Source organism: Schistocerca americana, chromosome 8, assembly GCF_021461395.2.
Source record: "Schistocerca americana isolate TAMUIC-IGC-003095 chromosome 8, iqSchAmer2.1, whole genome shotgun sequence".
Lineage (NCBI taxonomy): Eukaryota > Metazoa > Arthropoda > Insecta > Orthoptera > Acrididae > Schistocerca > Schistocerca americana.
The window spans coordinates 392,241,164-392,257,975 of NC_060126.1; positions in this window are offsets into that span (position 1 = coordinate 392,241,164).

Genomic DNA, 16,812 nt, shown 5'->3' on the forward strand with positions numbered 1-16,812 from the left:
CAGCCCGCTCCATTTCCCTATGTACAATTACCAAATTGCTACTTTGAACGTCTTTTACTTCATTACACAGTGGTGCTGATAAGCTATGCTCGTCGTCACTACTATTTCTCTGTTTACTTTGGAGCCTAGTGTTACGTTTTTCACACGCCATTATTGTCACAATATTTCACACGATAACACAGAAAAGCGCAATTTGAAGAGCAAAAATAAGAGAACACCTTAACATAGCACTGAAAATAATATCTAGTTAATTGCAAGCGCAGCTGCGAAATACTTGGTGCAAATCTACATGCATGCGACAACTGTTTTACTGTACAACAATGAAAGACTGCAACTACAAAGGAGATTCTCTCTAGAATTACGCAGTCTGGAACCGCAAGACCGCTACGGTCGCAGGTTCGAATCCTGCCTCGGGCATGGGTGTTTGTGATGTCCTTAGGTTAGTTAGGTTTAACTAGTTCTAAGTTCTAGGGGACTAATGACCTCAGCAGTTGAGTCCCATAGTGCTCAGAGCCATTTGAACCATTTTACAATTACGCGCTAGCAATAAACAATAGCTACACTAATTACGCAAACTACAAGAAAAAAAATCAGAAGATTCCAGTGAGGTATCCTCGGCTAAGGGTTGACATATGAAAAGTCCCCTTTTGAAAAATTATACACGAGACTGTGCTTATCCTGACACACAATATTTTTAGCGCAACGCAATCTGACTTTCAAAAATCCCTACAAAAGAATGGCCCCGACTAACATTAACCTATACGTTTCACAAATCACTTACCTCACAAAAATCTTGGTTACTCAAGCTACTGCAATAAAGCGAGCACCACTAACGCCAGCTAAATAAAAGATTCAAACTACTGAAGGCACTAACTACTGATAGGCATAGTTAGCAAATGGAAGATTTTAATAGAGAACAAACAATGTATTTACCTTAATATTAATAATTATATAGCAGTTCATGACAAATTTCAAAACTTCACCATTTCTCTCCCCACATCCACCACTGCTGGCGGCTCACCTCCAACTGCGCAACGCTACGTGCTGTTCACATCCAGCTGCCGCTGCCCAACACTACAATGGCAGACAACAATGCAAACTAGACACAGACTGCACACAGCACAGCCAGTGATTTTTATACAGAGGTGGCGTTACCAATAAAAAAAGCCTAAACAGCCTACTTACAGTGTCTCCAAGTGGTAACAAAGCTATGGAGAATGTATTTGTTAATTGGAGAATGTCTTTGTGTAATTAAACAATAGCGATCCGTGATAAAATCTTCTCGGGTTGACAGCCGAGTCAATGTGTTGTTATCCTGCGACGTTTCAGCAAGTTTCTTACTTGCCATCTCCAGGCGAAGACAGAACAACACGTTGACTCGGCTGTCAACCTGAGAAAATTTTATCATCGACATTCGTCGAGAAAGCCTGCATTATCATATAATAGCGATCCAGTTTTAGAAGGAGCCTGAATAGAAACGTGTTTCCTATCCACATGACCTATAAAGTTCCGAAAAATGCCGCATTTCATAAAAATCTTTAGCGACGTTCTTCCACATTTCTTCTGCTGGAGTAAGTATCAATTCGCCAATCAAATTGTCTGTAATTATCTTGCAGGTTTCTCGTCCGACCTTGTCAACCGCATCCTGCTCCATGCGAAAACTGAACGAAATCGTGTCCAGCGCATCTCCAGTGACCAAATATCTGAAATAGGTAGACAATAGGGATATAACAAATGAAGATTTCACCGGTAGTCTTAGAGGTAATGAATTGGTATCGCGTGAAACGGAATAAAACACTCAAGGCTATACAACAGATACCAATAATGATGAACGTCGATTTCATGTACTTAATTATTGACAAACTGCCAAAGTGTGTGTTAATATTATTATGAAACAAGTAATCTCAAGCGAACGGTGAAACGTTTTCTTGGTGTGATGGTTTTTCTCCACTGTGTGTTTCGCTATTTCGGATGAACTTCAAAATTGTTCAATAGTAAGCTGAATGAATTTTCTGACGTTCTGAATATTCGTAAAACGTTGCACCATTGTACGAATACATCAATTCATTGTACAGAGTGGTAAATTCCTCTTCTATTGCCCTATTTTTCCACGCCTTATGAACCCACTTTTTCGTCATCTTTATCCAAAATCACTGCAATGAGCATGAGATTGTTGTCCAATAACTTCGCCATCCCAGCTGCTCAAGTGCACTGCCACCGGCTGGAAGAGACACTGACCACTGTGAATTAACGTCACTGTGGCATCATGGCAGTGGCGGACACAGGAAAACCTCAAGGAAGCAGCGATAAAGATATCTTAAGCTACCGTTACTTTTGCCGTAACAAAAAATTAAAGTCACATGCAAAGTTTAAGGAAGTTATATTTAAACTGATTATACAGATATACAACACAATGCCATTTTATGATATGAAAAAGTTACAATTGTGGTTCTGTTCCTTAAATGATGAATTCTATGCTCCTATCCTTCCTGGCAAATTGGTTAATTACATCGTCAAATGTCAGGGTGAGTGTTCAACAGAGCTAAGCCAGAGATAGGTATGGGAAACTACTGTTACGTTATTAGTAAAAATATTGTTACTGAGAAATTGCTATGAATTACTATTATTAATACTTCACAAACAAATGATCACTGTCACTCTTGACTAATCTTCACACTTGAACTTGCTACAACTACGACTTTTTACTTATTCATTCTTCAGTCTTAATATTTCTGCTTGTGAATGCAAACTAGCTTCCTATTCGGCGAATAGTCGGTATTTATAGCGCTACTTATCGAAGGATCTCTGTGCAAGAAAACAGTAGAATATTCGCGACTTTTTTCGAACAAATGCCAGACAGAAAAAGGTATCGAGATCACTAGAATGCCTGCGACTTTTCTCGTAGGTATGCGTTAGCTTTGCGCCTGACAGAAACGTATAAAACACGATGACGAGGACGCGCGTGCTACATAGGAAAGTTACACGGGAGAGTGGCGTGGCGTGCGGACGTGTTCGGCGAGCGCTCCGCTTGTTGTCGCGTTTGTGGTGGGAAAAAGCGGTCGGAGTGCGATGCAAGTTTCTGCAACGATAGCTAAAGGTGTAATCTGTCACGTTACGCATTAAAGACTAGTTCGGAAACTGTAGTTTGGCCGTGATAGGCCTTTCTTCCCTTGGTAGTTAATGTATTCTTGCGTGCCGTGTGGCAAGTTTCGTCGGCGGAAAGGGAGGCCACTGTCTTCTCCGTCGGCTGCGCCGCGTTGTGCTTTCTGCAGCAACGCCGACTCAAAGGAAGGCCTCGGCGCTTGTTCGTGACGTCACGTCAGCTAGGCACGGCGAACGCCAGGTCTGTTGCAGGCATACTCATACGGTTCCGCACTTACGTTTAGTGAAAAAAATACGAGCTTACGGAATATCGGACCAGGTTTGTGATTGGATTCAGGATTTCCTAGAAGAAAGAACACAACATGTCATTCTTAACGGTTCAAAATCTGCAGATGTAGAGGTAATTTCGGGAGTACCGCAGGGAAGCGTGATAGGACCTTTATTGTTTACAATATACATAAATGACTTAGTTGACAACATCGGTAGCTCCGTGAGGCTATTTGCAGATGACACGGTTGTCTACAAGAAAGTAGCAACATCAGAAGACTCGCACGTACTCCAGGAGGACCTGCAGAGGATTAATGCATGGTGCGACAGCTGGCAGCTTTCCCTAAACGTAGATAAATGTAATATAATGCGCATACATAGGGGCAGAAATCCATTCCAGTACGATTATGCCATAGGTGGTAAATCATTGGAAGCGGTAACTACCGTAAAATACTTAGGAGTTACTATCCGGAGCGATCTGAAGTGGAATGATCACATAAAACAAATAGTGGGAAAAGCAGGCGCCAGGTTGAGATTCATAGGAAGAATTCTAAGAAAATGTGACTCATCGACGAAAGAAGTAGCTTACAAAACGCTTGTTCGTCCGATTCTTGAGTATTGCTCATCAGTATGGGACCCTTACCAGGTTGGATTAATAGAAGAGATAGACATGATCCAGCGAAAAGCAGCGCGATTCGTCATGGGGACATTTAGTCAGCGCGAGAGCGTTACGGAGATGCTGAACAAGCTCCAGTGGCGGACACTTCAAGAAAGGCGTTACGCAATACGGAGAGGTTTATTATCGAAATTACGAGAGAGCACATTCCGGGAAGAGATGGGCAACATATTACTACCGCCCACATATATCTCGCGTAATGATCACAACGAAAAGATCCGAGAAATTAGAGCAAATACGGAGACTTACAAGCAGTCGTTCTTCCCACGCACAATTCGTGAATGGAACAGGGAAGGGGGGATCAGATAGTGGTACAATAAGTACCCTCCGCCACACACCGTAAGGTGGCTCGCGGAGTATAGATGTAGATGTAGATGTAGGTGGTCTCTCCCTCTCAGACACAGGAAAATGTGAAACTATTGGCGGTAGTTGACCAACACACATTCTTCTGGGAGATTTCTGCAATCAAAAATGGTTCAAAGAACTACTTAAACCTAACTACCCTAAGGACATCACACACATCCATACCCGAGGCAGGATTCGAACCTGCGACCGTAGCGGACGGGCGGTTCCAGACTGTAGCGCCTAGAACCGCTCGGCCACACCGGCCGGCAGATTTCTCCAATCAATTAATTGTGCATTTCATTACACTTCTTAACAAATAGTGTACTCCTGAACTTAAAATTTCCACCTGTTTTAAGGATTGACATATAAAAACAACTTCATGGTCCAGCAGCAACAGAAGTCGTGCTTCTTTACCTTATTTGTAAATCTGAGGAAATTACGTTTGTACTGGGTTGCTTTTACAAGAAACTGTGAACATATTGTTGCTCTTCTTTAGGTATCTTGGTTTACTATGGGGTGAGGAGCACTGAATGTTAATGAAATATCTTGGGATTGTACACATTGGGGGAGGGGGTGGGGGACAGAAGAAGAGGTAAAAGAGAGATACTTGTTTTCTCAAATAAAATTTTTTTTATCTTATAAAGTTTCTCCTTCCAGTAGCAAGAGGGGAATATTTATCTTTTCTAATGTGCATGTTTAAAAAAGTTTAAGCTCAGCAGTATTTTCGATGTATGAAGCTATTTTGTCTCCTGTTTAGAATTCCTTTCGTTGAAAACGACTGTACTCTAATGACTGGCAACAGTTGGACATTTACACCTGTAAATTAGTTCACATTTCCAGTGACGATGTCAGACGACAATAAATAAATAAATAAAAGAAACGAGTTCATTGTAAGGGGGTTGGGGTAAGTTTCGATAACAAAATGGATCAAGTAAATATAATTACTTGAATGTAAAATTTCCGAAGCTTGCCATGGGGCAAAGCATCTTCTCATATTGATCTACGTTTGTTTCGACAGGATTCAGTAATACAGAACTATGATCTTCATTTGTGTCCGCCCCTGGTAGCTGAGTGGTCAGCGCGACACACTGTGAATCCTAAGGGTTGCCGGCACGGTAGCTCAGCGTGTTCGGTCAGAGGGCCAGTTGCCCTCAGTAATAAAAAAACTGAGTTAATAGATCAACAACGAACTGAAACGGGTGTCTTTCGACGTCCGCCCAGAGCAGATACAACGAACGAAAACGAACAAAATTAAAAAAAGCCGGCACGGTAGGTCAGCCCTCTGTAATAAAAAAAACTGAGTGAATGGATCAATAACGAACTCAAACTGGCGTCAGGGGTCGTCCGCCGCGAACAATTGCAACGAACTATAACGAACAAAATGAGATTAAAAAAAAAAGGGCCCGGATTCGATTCCCGGCTGGGTCGAAGATTTTCTTCGTTCAGGGACTGGGTGTTGTGTTGTTCTAATCATCATCATTTCATCCCCATCGACGCGTAAGTCGCCGAAGTGGCGTCAAATCGAAAGACTTGCACCAGGCCCTAGCCACACGACATTTAGTTATTATTGTCTTCATTTGTAGCTTTAAGTAGTAAGAAAACCTTTCATCTAAATAAAACTGCAGAATCGAAAACAATACCAAACAGTATGTCCAAAAATAAGAGATTTATAGTGATAAGCACGCCCAGGCGTTTCTGCCTTCAACAGACCTGGCGTTCGCCGTGCCTAGCTGACGTGACGTCACCACCAAGCGCCGAGGCCTTCCTTTGAGTCGGTGTTGGTCGCAGTGTCGCGGAACGCGGACGGTGCTGTCAGCGCGGATTGCGGCCGGTTGACTGCGCGAGCCAAGGCTGTTAGCTGCGTCAGGTTCAAATGGCTCGAAGCACTATGGGTCTTAACATCTGAGGTCATCAGTCCCCTAGACTTAGAACTACTTATACCTAACTAACCCAAGGACATCACACACATCCGTGCCCGAGGCAGGATTCGAACCTGCGACCGTAGCAGCAGCGCGGTTCTTGACTGAAGCGTCTAGAACCGCTCGGCCACAGAGGCCGGCGCTGCGTCAGATGTCCAGACGGCAGCCCCCGACTCAGCAGACGCCGTCTGCGGGAAGCTGGCAGCAGGTATTGTCAACTGGCGTCTGGCTCTTATTTCCTGGCGTTACCGAGCAACAGCGCGACAAACTGTGGAACAAATCATAGAGCGTACTGCGCTTAATGGAACTGGTGGCACTCGGTTTAGAGAAGAAAGTACAAGCGCAGTGTTTCCAGAATTTGGGAATCGGCTGCCGTACAGCAAATTTCGTCCGGTGCGCGCTCTCTTTGCCTCACTTTGTGAAGAGTTTGGGACGTGTGCATCGGCTTTCGACTAAGTTAAGCTCCTCGTCCGCGAGTATACGCGGACACTGGAGCATACCTGATCCACGCTGGCGACAGCCGCTGCTACTTTGGAAAATGCCGAGCGTGCCCCCTGAATCAGTGTGAGCCACACATCAGTCTGAGGACGTCGAAACAGTGACGCGACTCCGAAGGGTGGGAGCACGGGAGCAAAAAGACGAGTGGTATCCAGTGTTACGTCCCCTCTCCGCCACGTTCTGGTGTTGTCGACGCCGTGGAGCTGCTACTGCTACAGCTCCGTCGGTTGAGTCGAGACGCGATGCGCGATGTGGATGTCTCCGTCGGTTAACGAGAGACAAGATCTGAAAAAGCTCTTAAGAAATCGTTCCTCCCGTAATGGTTAAAATTTGATTGCGAAATCGCACAGTTTCCTTTTTAATGCGAACTGCGCACTCTGATTTCTCTTACGGTATGAAGTTGAATTATTATGAGCCGGGCATGGTTGTGTGTGTGATGTCCTTAGGTTGGTTAGGTTTAAGTAGTTCTAAGTTCTAGGGGACTGATGGCCTCAGAAGTTAAGTCCCATAATGCTCAGAGCCATTTGAACCAACACGCACACACGGTCAATTAGCACTGTCAGTTCTGTTAGTTTCAAGTATAGTAACAATTACGACAGCTTTAACCCTCGGCGTAATTGTATCTTCTTCATGTATTCCTGTCAATGGCTCAAATGGCTCTGAGCACTATGGGACTTAACATCTTAGGTCATCAGTCCCCTAGAACTTAGAACTACTTAAACCTAGCTAACCTAAGGACATCACACACATCCATGCCCGAGGCAGGATTCGAACCTGCGACCGTAGCAGTCGCGCGGTTCCGGACTGCGCGCCTAGAACCGCGAGACCACCGCGGCCGGCGTCGTGTCAATGTCTCCTACTCGAGACTAACCGTGTATTATAGTCTTGAAATTTTGTCCATTCCTTTCTATAAGTTCACTTATATCAATGTTGAGTCCAATATTGCCTACTTCTGTTAATAAAGTCCAACAACTCGGTATACACAGTCAGCATACTATTTCGGTTCAAGTCTCTAGTCTGAACATCAGTTCACAAAATCCGTGCGTCTACGTCACGCGACAACGACTCTTGAAAGTAAAACAATCTCGTCGCGCTCCGTTCGCTCAACTATGGCAATGGCTGCTCTCGTATGACTTGATAGCACGATAGCTAGCAAGTGACGTACTTTTTTCGTGAATGAGTATTGTAGACGCATTGAATTTCTTCCACATAAAAGTTCTCTCTGACCGACATTTCTTTGGACTTAACATTCATGGTATTAATTTGCAATTATTACTTAGATGTTTGGCAAATAACTAAATATGACCTTTCTTTCTTCTTCCTTTCTAGCAAAACACACTCTGTAATGCTTAATGTTGATGTTTATCAAGACTTTCTGGTGTTATATCATCGGCAAAGTTGTCGTCCCTGTCAGGATAACTTTTCCCTACTTTACATCATGATGGTCCTTCCTAATTGGGTTTTGGGGTTCCTTAGGGTGTTACACCAGCGAAGAGTTCATTCTCAAAAGAAATAAAATAGAAACTAAAATGCTAAACGCTGTAGATGAGATCTTAGCGGAGTTCCAGAATCAACTAAAACAAAAAAAGGGCGTCAGCCACAATTACATCACAGGTTAGAGACAAAACTTTGGCACTCGCACTAGGTCAAGCAAGGCTTCATGGACAAAATGATGAACTCAGAACAGAAATCGCAACACTGAGAAAAGAACTAGCAGTTGCAAACGCACCAGATGCCCAGGAACGCATTCAGCACATGGAACAAGAAATAGCGGAGCTCAGATCCGAAAATCAGAGACTAAAGTCAGGAAATAAACCCCTCTCACTTTCATTTGCAGCGGTTGCGGCTGCCGGCCCGATGGCAAAACCTAAAAGGAAAGTACAGAAACGCATTCAACAAACAAAAGCTAAACAGTCCAGCACACTTTTCTTTAAATCAGATACCAACCAAAATGCGCGAACCATTAGAGAAACAATCAGTAACACAATTAACCTCAAGCAAGACAAATTAAAAATAAAATCAATCAGGTCAACAGCAAACACTGTTATAACTGAAACAGAATCACAAGTAAACAGCACAGCTTAAGGGCATTAGGTATGAAGAACCCAATACGTTCAGACCCCTGCTGGCAGTGCACAATGTCTCAACATATTTAACTGATCAGCAATTCTTAAAAGAGCTCTAAACTATAAACCTGAGTGAACACATTACTGAAGACAAGTTCGATAGCGAGGTTAAAATAAAATTTAAAACAGGACAAAAGGCAAAAGAACAGTAAACAATATTCTAGAAGTGTCGGCAAGAGTACATTACTTATGCTTCAAATTGGAAGGGTTTTTATTCATTTTGAATCTTTGTATATCAATGAGTTTGTTGCTGTACAAAAATGTTTTAACTATTGGGGCTTCGGTCACCCATCGAAGCTTAGCGACAAGTATCCAGTATGCGGGAGACGTGCAAAACCGGGACACAGAAAGTCAGAACGCAGGCAGGAGAATCCTGTAGGCTGTATACCACGCAAACACAGAAACAGAACATACGATAAGGAAGGGGGGTGGGGGGCAGACTTCCTACGTATAAACAGCTCTACGAAAGACAAATAGAGCGCACTGAGTACAATTTTCTGGACAACATCCATTAACAAGGAGAGCTACCATAACCGTAAGAAACCTACCCCCTTAACACACGCAGGAACAGACGTAACAAATAACACAAACAGGCAAAGATACAAATCGCCGTCGACTAGGATGAGTGTCCGGTGGCGAGCCGTTGCCTGGCGGCAACACATGGGGATATTACAACCCCCATATGCAGATACTAATACTAATGTAATACCTCAGTTCTGGGAGAAAATACAGTTTAGGTACTTCAGCATTACCGACTATATAGACGATATGTGCGTGCAGGGTGCAATTGAATATGAATTACCAGGCGCCTGAAATATCATACGTTTGATGGGCCATCTTCCAGGCTGGTCTCCTTTTATGAGTTGACGAACTGGAAGACGAAATACTGCGAGATAGTACAGAGAAATATAACGACGTCCTTGAACATCCTGAGAATGAAGATGTCACTGAGTTCACAAGAAATCCAACACCACAGGGAAAAACAAAGAAAGACAATTGTACACTACCCGCGCAACAAGTATAATGTAATACAACCAAATGTAGACCCTATATTACACCAGTTCGTTTTGTCTTCGGGGGTAGCGAACACAGTCACTACGAAAAACAAAACAGTAATGTAACTGAACAGAAAGACACATCCTGTACCGGCACAACATCAAACGCAACCTCCCCAGAAACGGACATACAACAGTCACCTTTCACGACCAAGTCCCCGGTAGAGATCAAAAACAACAAGTCATTATCAGGGGAAATGCGCAGCGAAAACACATCAAACTCCACACTACCAGAAACCATAAAGCAGGAAAGACATGCTGCGCTACAGAATTACTCGAAATCGGAGCAACAAACAGTCAACAACACCAACTAGACACAATCAGAGATCCCAAGCTGAATACCGTTAATCACGTAAACTACGAAAACTTAGAAGCTGACCTACGACTTAGCAGCCTAGAAAACAAGGATATATTTCGAACAGCTCTTCGCTATGTAATACGAACTAAGCATGAAAACGGGGATAAAATCTGCTTCCCAACTACAGAACAAACTGACAGGATGATCCTAAGAGTTGAATATCTCCCAACGAACCCCATAGAACTGTGTAAGCTGTTAGGAGAGGGCCGGCCGGTGTGGCCGAACGATTCTAGGCGCTTCAATTTGGAACCGCGCGACTGCTACGGTCGCAGGTTCGAATCCTGCCTCGGGCATGGATGTGTCTGATGTCCTTAGGTTAGTTAGGTTTAAGTAGTTCTAAGTTCTAGGTGACTGATGACCTCAGATGTTAAGTCCCATAGTGCTCAGAGCCATTTGAACCATTTTGTTAGGAGAGGCATGTGTGCGAAGGGAGAAGGCCTAAACCTAGAGAAAGTATATAAGGACTTCGTGAAGCACACGAAGCGTGTTTCTGGATTTTAAAGAAACCACACCCAAGTGTTTTTCCTTCACTAGATATCCCTCCTAAAGGTAATACAATTAAATTGCCAGGGCAGTACACTAGTAAACAGGGAACTAGGTAGGCTCTTAAAAGAAACAAAAGCAGACATCGCCTGCGTTCAGGAACCTTTTCTGCGAGGCGGGAAGATTTCAGGGCTCCCCTTATATTACATCACAATAGCAGGAACACCAGACGCGAAATCCGCAATACTAGTAGTTAATAAAACCTCACAGTAACACAGATCTCCTAGGTTTGCTCTGAACACATTGCCACAGCAGAAATAACAGACGGACAATATATGGCTCATGTCGTCTATTTACGCTCACTACTCGTATGATATAGAACCTTTCTTAGACAAAATAAAGGACATTGCACGACACTCAGAAAGAAAAAGGCTTCTCATTCTAACCGAAACCAACGCAAAATCCCCCTCGTGGAACTGAGACAGAACTGACGACAGAGGGCAACTAGTGCTTGACGTAGTAAATGAATGCAACCTCTTCATACTGAATAGGGAGAGTCAGCCACCTACCTACCGCGGAGACGCCTGTGGTGTAAGTAACAGACCTTTCTCTAGAGAAAGAAAAATCTCTTCCACGAGTTAACACATGGAGGGTATTAGACAGAGCCACACACAGCGACCACAACGCAATCGTCATAACCACGGACAGATATGTCAATACGCATAACATGGACTATGAACAGAAGCATTTACTCGTAGGAAGAGCCGACTGGCAAAAAGTTCGAGATATTGTTGAGGCGTCGTCATTACACACTGTTCAAGGCAATATAGATTACAAAACGCATCTACTGACAGAGATCCGACAAAGAGCACAGGAAGCAGCTATACCGCGGGGAGAAACTGGGCGGGGACAGAAACAACCGTGATCGACAGAACGGACAAGACTAAGGAAGGAATCACGGGGCAAAAGAAAGTACTACCAACAAACAAAGACAGCTCCTGAAAGACAAATGGTTCAAATGGCTCTGAGCACTATGGGACGTAACATCAATGGTCATCAGTCCCCTAGAACTTAGAACTACTTAAACCTGACTAACCTAAGGACATCACACAACACCCAGCCATCAAGAGGCAGAGAAAATCCCTGACCCCGCCGGGAATCGAACCCGGGAACCCGGGCGTGGGAAGCGAGAACGCTACCGCACGACCACGAGATGCGGTCTCCCTGAAAGACAGATGAGACTTGGCGTGTATCGTGACGCTAAACAGAAATACCAGAAACAGCTAAAGACAACAAGGCAAGACAACTAATCCAATTTTGTCAAAACCCAGCTACAGAACGACATCTGGGAACAACCATACAAGATAAAACAGAACGAGTTAAGACACTGACAGTTCCGTCAACACTAAAGCAAGCTGACGGCATAATGACCAGAGGATGGAGAAACACAGCAGAATATCTTCTGAACAGGCACCCCCCAGATGATGACCCCCCATAAGACAAACGACAACACACTGACCTAAGAGAAAAGATAAGGCAACCATACATCAGTGACAGTGTAACCATGCCATTCGCGCAAGAAGTCGCGACGGCAATCAGCAGGCTTAAAAACCGAAAAGCACCCGGCCCAGACAAAATACTTTCAGGAACATTAAAACAAACAGTAACACAAATCACACCTTTGTTACTAATATGTTCAACGAGGCACTACTAACAGGTAGAATTCCAAACCTCTGGAAAACTGCTAATCTAGTAATAATCAGGAAATCACAGGACAAAGAGCCAACAGAGCCCAAAACGTACCGACCTAACTGCCTCTTAAACACTCTCGACAAGGTACAGGAAAGGCTCCGGTGTGACCGTTTACAATCGCACAGATGGTTCAAATGGCTCTGAGCACTATGGGACTTAACTGCTGAGGTCATCAGTCCCCTAGAACTTAGAACTACTTAAACCTAACTAACCTAAGGACATCACACACATCCATGCCCGAGGCAGGATTCGAACCTGCGACCGTAGCAGTCGCGCGGTTCCGAACTGAGCGCCTAGAACCGCTCGGCTACCGCGACCGGCAATCGCACAGGTAACTCCTCGACCTAACGCCCCATCAATTCGGCTCCAGGGAAGGGAGATCAATAGAAGACGCCGTCAATCAACTGACAGTTACAAATAGCATCAGCGAAAAATACGTGGCCGCCATACTAATCGACACAGCCGGGGCTTTTGACAACTTGTGGTGTCCGTCCCTCATCACAAGGTTAAGGGAAATGAAGCTATCAACTTCCCTCTACAATAGCTTCCTCAACTACTGCAGAGGCAGAATGACGGAGTGGACGGCTGGTACACGAAAGGTTATCAAGAGAATAACAAAGGGATGTAAACAGGGCTCGATCTGTGGACCAATATTCTGGGTCATCTCAATCGAGTCCTTGCTGAACACCCTGACCAGTGACGACAGGGTAAGAGGTGTGGTGGCTTACGCAGATGACCTGCTCGTAGTGGTGTCAGCCAACTCGAGGGCAGCTCTGGAGACAAGAGGCACGCAACTGCTTCATAAAATTAACAGTTGGTGCAAAGAAAATAATTAAAAATATCTCCCAACAAAACTGTATATTTACTGCTTAGAGGGACACTACAGTGAAAGCCAGTTCTAAAATTAGAAAATACAAGCATAAAGAGGAAGCAAGACACACGTTATGTAGGACTGCATTTTGACGAAAAACAGACTTTCAATCATCATATCAAACTGACAAAGCCTCCAAAATTATGCACAAACTAGCAAGACTCAACACAACCCAGTACAAATTACCTATTAAGACCGCAAGGATCTACCACATTGCGATATTTGAATCCATCGCATGCTTCGCCGCAAGTGCTTGGGCTCACAGACTGAACATACAGACTAACAAGACAGTTGCAAGACAGGGTCAAAGTAGTGTACTGCTGAGAATGAGCTGAGCCCTCAACACCACGACACTAGAGGCACTTTGCGTTGTGATGGGGACCTGCCCTATAGACATAACAAAACGTTATTGAGCTGCAGTTTACTCTCTTAAGAGAGTCAGACTCGATAAAGTCACCCAAATTACGGGAACCAACACTGTGAACAAAACACAAATGAAACAATGGCGGATTCAAACATGGCAGAGAGAGTGGAACGTATCCGACAAAGATCGCCGAGTACACTCTTTCTTTCCTGACGCACGCGAAAGATTACAACTGAAACATGTCGACCCAAGCCGGGGGATGGTCCATTTCCCGACGGGCCACAAGCCGTATCCGGTACACTTAAACCGCATGGGAAAAACTGACGATGAAGTATGCATTTGCGGAGAAACTGAGACACCAGGACATATCACACTGCTGTGCAACACCCTAGCAAAAGTGAGACCTATACAGGACGACAATGACATCGCCAGAATAATACGTAATCCCGATGATTAAAACACAATAAATAGCGTAACCGATATTGTATCGAACACTCTGCAGCGCCAAACCCGATATGGAAGGAGGTGTAGACAAGCACAAACCATACAACAAACCACATGGGAGGACACAAGCACGACCACAGATTCCGAAACCGAGGAAGGAACGCTAAGCGAAGGGATCAATACGTAAGGGACCCAAACCAACAACGCATGACACTGCAAGCCAGAACACAGACACAAACAACACAACATGCAGTAACAATCATAAAACAAACAGACGCCGACGCCACATTCTAAGACGGTAGTAATAAGGTAACGTCGCTTGGGGGGAGAAGGCTCGAAGAAGTTTTATTCTGAGGCCCTTCCTCCCCAACGACATACTGCGTAGTGTTTAAAGTATACTGCACACGAGCAGTAATGTATTACTCGTCTTACTGTGTGTAGACAGAAGTCTACAGTATTCAAAGATACAATCAATGAATTTTATATATCAAATATATTTTCTGTATAAAGTACGTAGAAAAATAAAAATGTTATGCATTGAGTTATTTAAGGAATAATGCAGTCAAGTAGCAATGAACTACATTCTATTTCTACTAAAAAATTTACGAACGTAAGTGTATTTCTCATGTAAAGCTAAAATTCATGTATTCCATGAACGAAATGCTCAATCAGTATTTAATCTGTATAATACCAGGTGTATGTATCTAAGGTATCACATACAATATACCACAACTACCAACAGTAGGACAAACAAACAGCTGCTGAGTATCATGTAGTGTCCTGATTTGCAGCACTCCCCGTAATGTACCAATCCACACAGACACAGTGAACATACATAGGCACAAACCATTTCAGATGAGAATAGATCGAGGATCGAGGTTCTACCGAGACCTTCTAATCTGAAATCGGTAGAAATAGGCCATTATCAACCAACATGCTACTTAGACTATATTACACATCCAAATGTAGTATATCACTTCCCTCTACATACTGCAAATTATTTTACCCCATTCATTGTATTACATTTTCTTTTTTTATTTTTCTTTGTTGTTTGCATTATATAAACTATATTCTCATCAACTAGGCAGAAACAAATTATATGGAACCATTTTAACAATTGTTAAGCATTCAGTTCTCAGTAACCTTAGAGAAATCTTTATATATTATGTTCTTTATATTATATAAAAAAAGAAAAAGAAGCATTAACAATTCTACACCAATAAGAAGTATTTGCTTTTAGATTTAGAAGCATCGAGCCCACCTTATATTTCAAGGTGGTGGGTTACTCCATACTGATAACGAAATAAATAAATAAATAGGAAAGTACAACTACTCGATAACTCGATTCAGTCGAGTCGACTGACGAAAGAAAGGAACGAATAGCTTACGGGCTGACTGGCTGGTGCGGCGCGGGCGGCAATGCGGGAAGTCCCCACCCCCCCTCCCCCCTCATTATGTTCAAATGGTTCAAATGGCTCTGAGCACTACGGAACTGTAACATCTGAGGTCATCAGTCCCCTAGAGCTTAGAACTACTTAAACCTAACTAACCTAAGGACATCACACACATCCATGCCCGAGACAGGATTTGAACCTGCGACCGTAGCGGTCGCGCGGTTCCAGACTGTAGCGCCTAGAACCGCTTGGCCACCCCGGCCGGCCCTCATTGTGTATCCGCCACTGGCATCACGGCCAGTGCTATCACAGGCCGGTATGTGTGAAGCGTCATTTAATGGAAACTACGCTGTAGGGAAAATCTTTATCAGAAATTTTAGGCATAAACTATACCGTTAAAAAATAATTTCTTTAAGTGAGAAAGGTGGCGCATCTTATGCTTAATGTTACTTTAGTGGATCGTTTTTAGACTGAGATGGGTGAGCATTAGCTGTCTACGAATTATAATTGCTACTTACTGATGTACTTGTACCTGTAGGGTGATGATTCTGTTATTCGAGATACTTGGCGTATGTGTTTCCCATTTTTCAGAGCTTTAAGTTTAACGGAGTATCTTAATATAAATTTTACTTTTGTCTTTCACACGTATGCTGAAAAGCAGTCATCGGAAGTTAATTGTCATGTTTCTGGTTCGCTGAATTTGAGGTTGTGCAAAATGTTTGTAAAAATGGTTCAAATGGCTCTGAGCACTATGGGACTTAACGTCTGAGGTCATCAGTCCCCTAGAACTTAGAACAACTTAAACCTAACTAACCTAAGGACATCACACATATACATGCCCGAGGCAGGTTTCGAACCTGCGACCGTAGCACTCGCGCGGTTCTGGACTGCAGCGCCTAGAACCGCTCGGCCACCGCGGCCGGCTAAAATGTTTGTAATTTTGCTTTTCAGTATCACCACGAATCATCTCGATTATGTAAAAGAAGGTTTCTCTCTACAGCTGACATATTCTTAAAACTTGTCTTGTTATTATTCCTGTAATTGAGGAAAGAATGTGCAGTACTAGCCATTTCTTTTCGAGATACATATAGCACACTAGCATCATTCCGCCCTCTTTTACTAGCAAAAATCGCAATGCAGCACTCCTCTCCGGGCACG